At 32.2% G+C, this 10,958-nt stretch overlaps 1 protein-coding gene across 3 annotated transcripts in view; it reads right to left on the reverse strand.

Moving 5' to 3' along the window:
- Nucleotides 1–10,935, reverse strand: part of rdgA (retinal degeneration A) — an 84,465-nt gene extending 73,530 nt beyond the window's left edge. For 2 of the 3 annotated variants that reach the window (XM_081986860.1, XM_081986857.1), the window contains exons 1-2: nt 10,483–10,935; nt 10,377–10,428 (exon numbers count right to left, since the gene is read on the reverse strand). The gene's annotated coding sequence lies outside the window, so the exon portion shown is untranslated. Of the gene's footprint in view, nt 1–8,596; nt 8,815–10,376; nt 10,429–10,482 lie in introns of those variants that run through there. The other variant, XM_081986859.1, reaches the window with a different exon arrangement.
- Between the last annotated feature and the right edge of the window lie 23 nt (nt 10,936–10,958).

Consider the following 10,958-nt stretch of genomic DNA (forward strand, 5'->3'; position numbering starts at 1 on the left):
GATGGTAATTAACTGCTTTTAGTTAGATTCGAGTGATATCTAACTTTAGCACATTGTGTACCCACAAAAGCACAACCATCTTAGTAAACTATAAAGTGTGATGGACTTAACTTGCAAACAAACTTCAACTTTCCCACAGCCCTGATATAACGTATACTGATCGATAACTAAATTTGAAAGTCATGGTCTTGGTGGACTAAAAATTCACGAAATTTTTTGCTTTTTAGGAAATTAAACCAATATTATAATGAGTTTGTATTAGAAATTCAGTGTAATCATACAGCGTTTGATACATGAAACAGGTTTGATTAATCACAAATACCTCTAACTAACCTAAACCAAATCGGATTAGGGGCAAAAATTCTACAAAGAAAGTCAAAGAAAATATCCTGACTACTGCAAAGTTTTCAACTGCAATTCCAGACTAATAGAAAAGCAAGAAGCACAAAAGGATATCAAAATCCTTTTTGGAGCGCATTATGTTACGTTTGTGTATGAGATTGAATATACAGGGTGTGTTGGTTGTTGTGTGCATAGAAGAATAACTCAAGTTTGCTATAATATAAACCCATGGTCCAGGAGACACAGGGTAGTAAGTAAGTTTGGATAAAAAAATCTAAATTCTAATTTTAACATGGGGAACACGAATCTGGTGTTCCTTTTGCTGTAACTGCAATCATTTTCCAGCAGATTTTCAAAATTCAAAAATTGGTTTAAAAAATTTGTGGGGTTGTCTAAAAAAAATTTAAAAAACCATTCTAATAAGGTTTATTTTCGCATAATGCACATAGTTTCAACTAATACATGTATAGAATTATTCGTAACAACCAACATTTTCATATAAAGAACATTCAAACAGTGTTGCCAAGTCAAGATATTTAATGGCGGTAGATCAAATCTAATTCATTCATTTTACATTATTATACAGGGTGTCTTTTAACAGTTCTCAATAATTTTAATCATTAATTCTTGCTATAAAAATCGTACTTCAAAAATACAGTTTTTTATAGTAATAATTGTTTTTTAAGTTTTGACATTAGTGACAGATATCACGTGGGTTTAAAGGATAATTTAGCTAGGCAGTCACGTGACCATTGTCAGAAATCATAAATCTCAAAAAACACTCTTTATATCGAATACTGCAAGAAAACGTTTTTAAATCCTGATTTTTGCAACTTTTGAGCGTGGTTTGACGGTTTTGACGTTAGTGACAGTTGTCACGTGATTGTAGAACACTATTTAGTTAGACGGTCACGTGACATTTGTCCAAATAACTCTCATAAATCTCAAAAATACGTTTTATATCAAATACTGGAAGAAAACGTTTCTAAACCCTGATTTTTGCAACTTTACAGCACGGTTTGACAGTTTTGACGTTAGTGACAGTTGTCACGTGATTGTAGAACACTATTTAGCTAGAAGTTCACGTGACAATCGGCAAAATAACTGTCATAAATCTCAGAAACACGTTTTATATCAAATACTGCAAGAAAACCTTTTTAAATCCTGATTTTTGCAACTTTTGAGCGTGGTTTGACGGTTTTGACGTTAGTGACAGTTGCCACGTGATTGTAGAACACTATTTAGCTAGACGGTCACGTGACAATTGGCAAAGTAACTGTCATAATTCTCAGAAACACGTTTTATATCAAATACTGCAAGAAAACGTTTTTAAATCCTGATTTTTGCAACTTTTGAGCGTGGTTTGACGGTTTTGACATTAGTAACAGTTGTCACGTGATTGTAGAACACTATTTAGCTAGACGGTCACGTAACCATCGGCAAAATAACTGTCATAAATCTCAGAAACAGGTTTTATATCAAATACTGCAAGAAAACCTTCCTAAACCCTGATTTTTGCAACTTTACAGCACGGTTTGACAGTTTTGACGTTAGTGACAGTTGTCACGTGATTGTAGAACACTATTTAGTTAAACGGTCAAGTGACAATAGTCCAAATAACTCTCATAAATCTCAGAAACATGTTTTATATCAAATACTGCAAAAAACCTTCCTAAACCCTGATTTTTGCAACTTTACAGCACGGTTTGACAGTTTTGACGTTATTGACAGTTGTCACGTGATTTCAGAAGACTATTTAGCTAGACTATGAAGTGACAATTGTCAAAATAACTGTTAAATCTCAGGAAATCGTCTTGTTTCGAAAACTATATTAAAATGCAATTATTTTGCAAATTCTAATAAAATTTTGACAATGCTGATAATAGTGACAGACATCACGTAGTTTTAGAGAATAATTTGGAGTAAAAAAATGACTGTTTTAAGCGCATTTTTAAAATCCTTATTTAATTTCCTCTTGAATAAACTGAAAAAGTATATAAAAAGTTTCACAACCAACATAATGGCAATACCGTAATTAAAAACGGTAGATTAAATACAAAAAACAGGAAAACGATAGAAGAACTACAAAAACGGTAGATATACAGTTTTAACATTAGACCTGGCAACATTGCACTCAAATATGAATTTGAACTAAGTAATTTTAATTACAATTTAATGTTTTTTCTAATAATTTTGCATTACTGTTTACTAAAGATACTGCTTTAACGAAACTTTTAATTCTGCCTTTTGCTGATTAACATATTGTTCTAATTTATGCAAAAAAAAAGGGTTATCGGCAACTGTTTCCTGCACGCCTTCATCATTTGAATCTTATCAGTATGAAAATTCATGGAAAACAGTTTGCAAGTGTTCTTTTTTGGCTTAAATTTAGTACGACATGCTAAAATGTACCTCCGAAAGTTTGTTTGTTTTACTTGTTTCAACATCAAACGGTCGGACATGTAATTCCAGCTGGTCGGTTAGTTTTGACGTTTCTGCATAATTTAGCTTTTAAGTTCGGTTAAACCACCACGCAAGTGGCATTTTGAAGTTAATTAACTTGCGTTTTAGGTTAAATTCGAGTCAAATTTAGCGTGCCGAAAATTTAAATGCATCAATGAGTAAGTAGTTTTCCCGCTAAAATAAAATATTCGTACCAGCCTTTACTGAATACGAATCGAGATTCAATTTTCCGGTATTTTATTAAATCCATATCCCTTTATGCAGTCCCTTTTTTTTTTAAATGAATACAGTTAATCAAATACGGTGCAGCGAATTACCATTTAAATGAATAAACAGGAAAATAAGCACATATGGTGGAATTCTCATAAATCTTAGTAAAATAAGTGTTGATCATGGAAATGCTTACTTCTAAGCTCTGGGCTATATTAAGAGTAATGGTGAGAATTAGTTAACACCGAGAAGATCCATTAGGAAGAGATTTAAGTTATTCCTTGGGGTTGTAATTAAATCTTAGGTTTTCTCGTATATTTCAAGTTTTGGTTAGTTACCATTAGCTAGTTCCAAAACAATCTTAATAAAGTAAAAAACAGATTATTAATTGCCATTTTAACCCCCATTCAAGTTTCCTACTTTCGTTTATATAAGAACCTAATTACGTTTTGTATGCTCGACTGGAAATTTATATCAATTGCCCCTGCCTCACAGGATTGTATGTAGTCACGCCAGAAACTTACCTCGTGTTGTAGAGACGATATAACTTTACGAGGGAAATAAGTAATTGTGTTTCTCCATGAAAGCGTAAATAATCTGTTGTTTTTGTTTGAAGGTTTACGAAATACTGACATGTTTCCGAACACGATGATAATATCTTTATAACGTTCATTTCGTGCGACTGGGAAATGGTGAAATGTTTATTCGTTTCGGTCGAACTGATTTTAGTTTACTAGTTTTCTAATAAAATAAAATATTGACTCATCAGCTAACGAAGTCGTTTGGTTGTAAATCGACATGAGCTTTACTCGATTTGATATATGACGTCTTTGATGAATAAGAAGAGTATTGAAACGACACGAGAACTCAAGGAGCTTTAAGAAAATATACGGATTTTTAGGCTTTTTGAACGGATAAAAGGCAATTTTATGTTTCGACAAAACTAGGTCATTGCAGTAACAAGGCAAAAATCCTGTAAACTAACAGTTTCGTTGGCAAGAAAATTCTTTTTTGGGTAATTCGGACAGTAGCGGGTTTCTTAAATTCAATAAGTAATTTTAATTCCTAAAGTAATCAACTAAAAGCCTATATCAGCTTTTGGACTTAGAAGGAGTTTATTTTAGAGCTAAAAGTAATTTTTGTTTGAGTTAAAACATCAGCCACAACATTTTTTAGCTTTACCGTTAATCTGAAAGTTATTTATTCTTTAAAATCGTCTCTTTTATTTTTATTAACTTACCACAAAAAAAGTTGCTACTTTATGATTATTATGCAGATGACACAACTTTGGTAAAAAGGTATCTTTCAAAAGAACCAAATTACATTAATTAATAAACTGATCAAGGCTAAGAGTATTATAATTTTTACCTGGTATTTGATTAACAGGATCATAGACTAAATGATACGTACAGACAAACAGTGGCAATGGAACTGAAAATTAATTTAAGTAAGCAGCGTGAGATGGCACCACTAAATTGACAGTTGGAAAACATCAGTTCTAAGGCGGCGTTGTCTAGTTGACAAATCACATTTTTTCGTTTTGTTTCTAGGCAAAAAATAACAGATTTTGTGTGTCTTTTCTTTAATTATTATTGTTTCACTTCGTTGTATTTTTAGTTTAGTTATTTGTTATTTTTAGTATTCATCAAGGGTTATTTTATACTTAATACATTATGAATTCCATGTGTAATCTTAAAACAGTCACGTGACCGTTTGTACCTTAAAATGAGTCACGAGATTTAGAGTTTCAAACTAAAAAACCGTCGCGTAATCTTTAAAATTAAATTTAATTATTGAAAATAGTCACGTGACCCGTCAAGTAATATTTTGTCATTTACAGACACGTGATCTTCAGGGTTCCGTTTTGGTATTAAATAAGAGTCACGTGACCTTTAAGAATAAAATTTGAGTATTGAAAATCCTCATGCGACTTTATGAACTGTAAAAAGAATCACGTGACTCTTCAAATAATATTTTTAACATCTAAAACAGTCCCGTTTGACGTGAATACGTTTTTAATTGAAAATTAAAATTATAAAGAGAGTAAAAAGAGTCACGTGACCTTTAGAATCAGTTTTGAAGTTAAATAAGAGTCATGTAGACTAAAAATCAAATGCGAGTATTAAAAATCGTCACGTGACCATTTGCACATTAAAAGGAGTCACGTATTTTAAAAAATGTCGGTTCAAACTTTCAGGATTTCAGTTTGACATTAAAAAAAAGTCACGTGACTTTAAAAAAAATGTTTGATTATTGAAAATCGTTATGCGACTTTACGAACTGTAAAAAGAGGCACGTGACTTTTAAAAATATATTTTATTTTTGAAAATCGTCACGTGACCATTTGCAAAGGAGTCAGGTGACTTTTCAAATAATACTTTGACATCTAAAACACTCACGTGACCTTTAGGTTTTTGTTTTGACGTTAAAATAATTAAAAATTGTCAGGTGGTCATTTGCACTGTAAAGAGGGTCACGTGTCTGTAAAAATATCAGTTTAAACTAAAAGACGATTACGTGATCCTTCAAATGACATTTAAAACTGTCATGTGACATTATAGATTCTATTTTAAATCTTAAAACAGTCACGTGACCTTCAGGATTTCAGTTTGCCATTAAAAAAAGTCACGTGACTTAAAAAAAATGTTTGATTATTGAAAATGGTTATGCGACTTTACGAACTGTAAAAAGAGGCACGTGACTTTTAAAAATATATTTTATTTTTGAAAATCGTCACGTGACCATTTGCATATTATAAGGAGTCAGGTGACATTTCAAATAATACTTTGACATCTAAAACAGTCACGTGACCGTTAGGTTTTTGTTTTGACGTTAAAATAATTAAAAATTGTCAGGTGGCCATTTGCACTGTAAAAAGGGTCACGTGTCTTTAAAAATATCAGTTTAAACTGAAAGACGATTACGTGATCCTTCAAATCACATTTAAAACTGTCATGTGACATTAAAAATTCTATTTTAAATCTTCGCGAAAGTGCCACGTGACCTTCAGGATTTGTTTTGACGTTAAAAAAGTCACGCAATTTGAAAAAAATAGTCTAAACATAAAAGTGACCTTCAGGATTCTGTTTTGACGTTAAAAAAGAGTCCTGTGACTTTTAAAATAAATAGAATCCTTATTACCGATACCTCAAACCAGAAATTCTTATCTTTTTTAGTTTTCAAAATACAAGTAATTTGAGTCAAATTTATTTGAAAAAAATCAAGCTTTCTTACGCAGTTCAGATGGGATAGCAAAAGAAAGCGGATTATAGGAAATACTGCAAAAGGTTGAAATTAAAAATTTAATAGACAAAGCTACGTAAATGAACAAAATCCACGTGGAAATTATGTAATCCTCATTTGGATTCTAAAAAAATAGCAAAAATTGCCCCTTACACCAAACTTTTCACTTTTTCCTATTCAGTCCGTATCAGCTATTTATTCCGGCACGCCTTTTATTCATGCATCGTCGGCAAAGAATACATTTAGTATCGATTGAACAGCCCTGAAAGCCTACAATAGAAAGCATCTGCATATCGACTAGTAAATTGTCCCAAGTTAAACGCGTCTGTGCTTTATGTAGTACCGCGATTACCAGATTTATAGATTTGTCACGTAAGTTTCCAACTAATTTACACAACTTGAGTTTAGGGTAACGAAATTAGCGACCAGTTAAGATAATTACTTGATTTAACAAGCACGCGAATAAATATTTTATTGAAACATTTGTTGAGGAGGTTGCAACCACAAGTAAATATTGTATTTCAGTTAATGTACGTGTAGCGTGATGAAAATAATGGTGCTTTCCTTTCTTTCAGTTACCTCCTGCATTCTGGTTAATTAATTAATTTTCTGGTTCAGAAAATAAATGATAAAATATTCGCCAAACAATGCAATCAGCATTGTAAAATTAATTTTCCAGAAATGAACTGCAACTGAAAACTAAATTCCTATCAAACCGACTATAATGACTCAATTACAGGTCAAATATGGTCGAGTTATCTCTCTGTATGGGCTCACATACATGTGATTTTCGATGATTTTTGATTTTATATTGTCAATGGCATTTTGGCAATTGCAAATTAACATATTGATAGAACAAAACTGCATATCCTGTTATTTTGTTGAACGCTTTTTGTAGATTATCCTTCAACAGAAACACTATTTATATTCATTAGTTAAATTCCGGCATTGAAAATGCTTTTTATTACAGCATGTTTTGTTTAGAGCAGATTTTTGTTATGTCACTAAATTTTGAATTTGAACTTAGTTAAGGTAATTATGCCATAAGTATTAAGTTCTGTTGGAATAACCAACTAAATTCAGACAGATAGAGGGTAAATAGCAGTAATAAACTATAACGTTCAGATTTGTATTGTCATTTAATCACATCCTTTTGTGGTGGAAAATTAACATTTTGACGCAACGAAAATATTGACCGTAAAACACGTACGTTTAATCCTGTTAAAAGCTTAATGTTATTTTATAGCTTATAATGGTGATAATTTTCATTGTAGCTTGAAAATTGTGAATAATTAACGACCAAACAATATGCGGTTAGCACATTAATATGCCGGAAATAATTTGAACTTTTGCTGATAACCAAATTTTTTTACTTCTCTCAACTGTGCTTATTGAAACACGTTAAAATTGCATTTTAGGGATTTTAAATTCAAAAAGCAATCGTTCAGCTTATCTACGATCAGACAATTTGCATATTTATTGGTTTTGGAATTAATTCCAGTTGAAAAATGCTGCTTGTCAACTCATCAACATGGTAAATTTAACAGGACTTGAAAACGTGCAGATGTTTAAATTAGTCGTAAACGAAAATCCTAAGTGAAGACCAGAGTATGGTCTGTTTATCTTTCCTCGATTGTCGACCAAAAGGTTTCTTTGAACATACATAAAAGGACCCTTTGCTAAGCTGTAATTAGCGAACAAAGCAAACCGCAATTGTGGGGGTCAGCTGTGAATGTTAAAGATGATATATTATGGGCAAATATGTCATCAACTTACGCAGAAATCAAACGCTAATTGGAGATTTGCATAAATGAAATCTGTAATACAACGAGCCTTAACTCCTTTATGCTTGATTTATTGTGCTAAGTTACTGAGATGTGTGCCAGACAAATATTTGCCTTGATTAGACAGAGCATTAGTTGGAAACTAGCTGTATACACTAGACTATTCGGATATACCTTTTGTGCTTGATTTAGTATGAGCCATTGCAATGCATAAGCAGTTTCTAATTGATTCAAAACTTAAAGCTTTCACACTATTCAAATAAGACAATTTGAAACGGATTTTGTTTGATCAATCCGTAATTTAGAACTTACAGTTTTGCAAGGGCATTTTCAAGGGTAACTATATTCAGTAAACCTTAAATCAAAAATGGATTTTATAAATAAATAAATAGCTGAAACCAATTCAAGATTAGAATTGCATTACAGGCTACAGTATTTGTGTTTTCTTCTTTTGCATGTTTTTTGCTAGTAAACCACTATTTTTTATTCCACTTCCAACTTAAGTAAAAGCAATAATAAACATTTCTGCGATAAATAAACTAATTATTCCATACCTTTCTATATCTCATATACCGTCATATTTACGCACGCACAAATTGTCGTAACAATAAAAAAAGTCAGTTTTTCAGTTAAACCGGATATTTCACATTGTGTGCGTGGAGATTTTGGTCATTTTCCACAAAAATTTTACCGGTAAAAATCGCGCGAGTTTTAGCCCTTCTGTGCAAGTAAACGACCGATTTCAAACGAAGGGTCGACAACACTGGCCAACTTCGTCTCGTGACAGGACTCGTGTGCACGATCCTGCGCCCTACGAAAGGGCCAACATATAACAGGTGAACCCTTTTTGGCAAATTTCTGATTGGTACCTCAATCAACGCGAAATCAATCAATTTTTCACGGACCGATCGACAGTTTCTTGTTTAACCCGGCATGGTCAGTTTTTTTTTTTGCTCCAAGAGAAGAACTTTGGCTCATTTTGTAGTATTTTCTTTCTAATGGAGTTAGTTTTTTACATTATTCTCATTTCGTTATCAATCACTCAATTGATTCACAATAATTAATCTGAATAGGTTTGTGTTAGTGGCAAAATGAACAAGCAAACTGTAATTAAACTAACCGTCGATTTGTGGAAATCAATTAAAATGCCACACAATTCAATTTTCAAAAATTGTAAACACGCTGATCAGTTTGTAAAAGCTGTTAATTCTGCCACAATGCTGACAGTTTAATTTTAACAAAGTAACCAGTTTAAATTTCAAAATATATTGAACTAGAATTTTCGAAGCAAATATAAACAATTTTACATGTGTAAGTAATAATAGGCAATTCCAGTTTAACATTACCGCACCCTATTTAATGAGGATTGAAATTCTGGCTGAGAGCCGGGTTAAGCACACACAATACAGTGCGTTTTTTTTAACGCGCAACATAGGATTTTACGTGTTAAATTTTTAAGCTTATGTTGGACCATGTTATTTTGGAACTACAGGTATAAAACTTGGAAGATGTGTCTTCAGTACCATGAAGCTTAAGTAAGACCACCAATTCGGTCTAAAAAGTGTTTACAAATTAGCAAAAAGTCATCTTTTTTGGAACATATTTTATCTTTCCATATTCCCTGTATGTATGTTTACCTGCTATCTGCCCTGTCAGTATCAAAAACAACACCTACCATACATATACAGGGAGTATAAAACTTTTCGAAAGAAGATGACTTTTTGCTAGTTTGTAAACACTTTTTAGACCGAATTGGTGGTTGTACTTAAGCTTCAGGGTACTAAAGACACACTTGTCAAGTTTTACACCTGTAATTCCAAAATAACATGGTCTAACATGGACTTAAAAATTTAACACGTGAAATCCTATGTTGCGCGTTAAAAAAAACGCACTGTATGTCACGTTAGAACTTTCAAACTTTAAATGAATTTAATTATTCCCGAGTTTCTCTAAAGGACTATTCCCGTTTGCCATTTCGGTTGTACCTACTGAATTAGGAATTAAATCATAACCTATATAGGGGCTCAATTTACGATACTGCTTGAGCCTAATTTATTTCATGAGACTGTTCCCAGTTAATTTTGTTGTGGGGCTTGATAACAAATATTTTTCCCATCAGAAAAAGTTTGGCCCATTAAAGCTGATTAATTGCGTTCCATTGAGTCGGAAAATTCGATTAGTTGCCAACTTTTTGTTCCAGTGATAAAGATGGAGCCTAATGGGTTATACAATAAAGAAATTTGACCATATGTTGTCAGTTAATATTGATTGAATAAAAGAAGTTTGTCAAGAAAACTGATAGTGATAATGGAGCCAAAAAATGTAAAAACTCACCTTGTCCACTAAAGTCATTGATCCTCTTAAATTCACCATTGTGTTGATCAGGCTAAAAATTGAAAGTACTTTAATACAATTCTTCTATTCTGAGACAGTAACTTACCTGGGTTTTACTTAATCACAATTCAAAAAAGTCATATTAGGATAGCTAAATGGGAATAGCTATTTAACCAACGAGTGTATTAATGAAAGCGATTAATAATGGAAATGTTTATAGAACAGTTGGTAATATAAAACTTTTCCGTCGACTGTAGTTTATAATAAATGTTTATAATCCTAAAAAGTTTGAATAAAAACTAATTGTCAGTTGTATAAGCGGGTCGACAAACCGAAATCCGAAATTTGACAATTGACAATGACAGTGACAGTTGATAATGGTTGTCAACTAAAGAATATGGCTCCGTTTCTCTCTGTTTAATGCAAATAAAAAAGATAGAAAGAATCTCGGTGGTGTGGTGGGTTAAGTTAAAAATGTCCAGTCCGTCATCGGGTAGTAGTCGAGTCCCGCCTCGGGCATTGTTGTTGTGTTTGTTTGTGGAAAAGTGTTGGAAAGAATTAAAAATAATATAACAACTTGGC

The sequence above is a fragment of the Ips typographus genome, linkage group LG9 (assembly GCF_016097725.1).
Source record: "Ips typographus isolate SLU linkage group LG9, UJ_Ityp_2.0, whole genome shotgun sequence".
Taxonomy (NCBI): domain Eukaryota; kingdom Metazoa; phylum Arthropoda; class Insecta; order Coleoptera; family Curculionidae; genus Ips; species Ips typographus.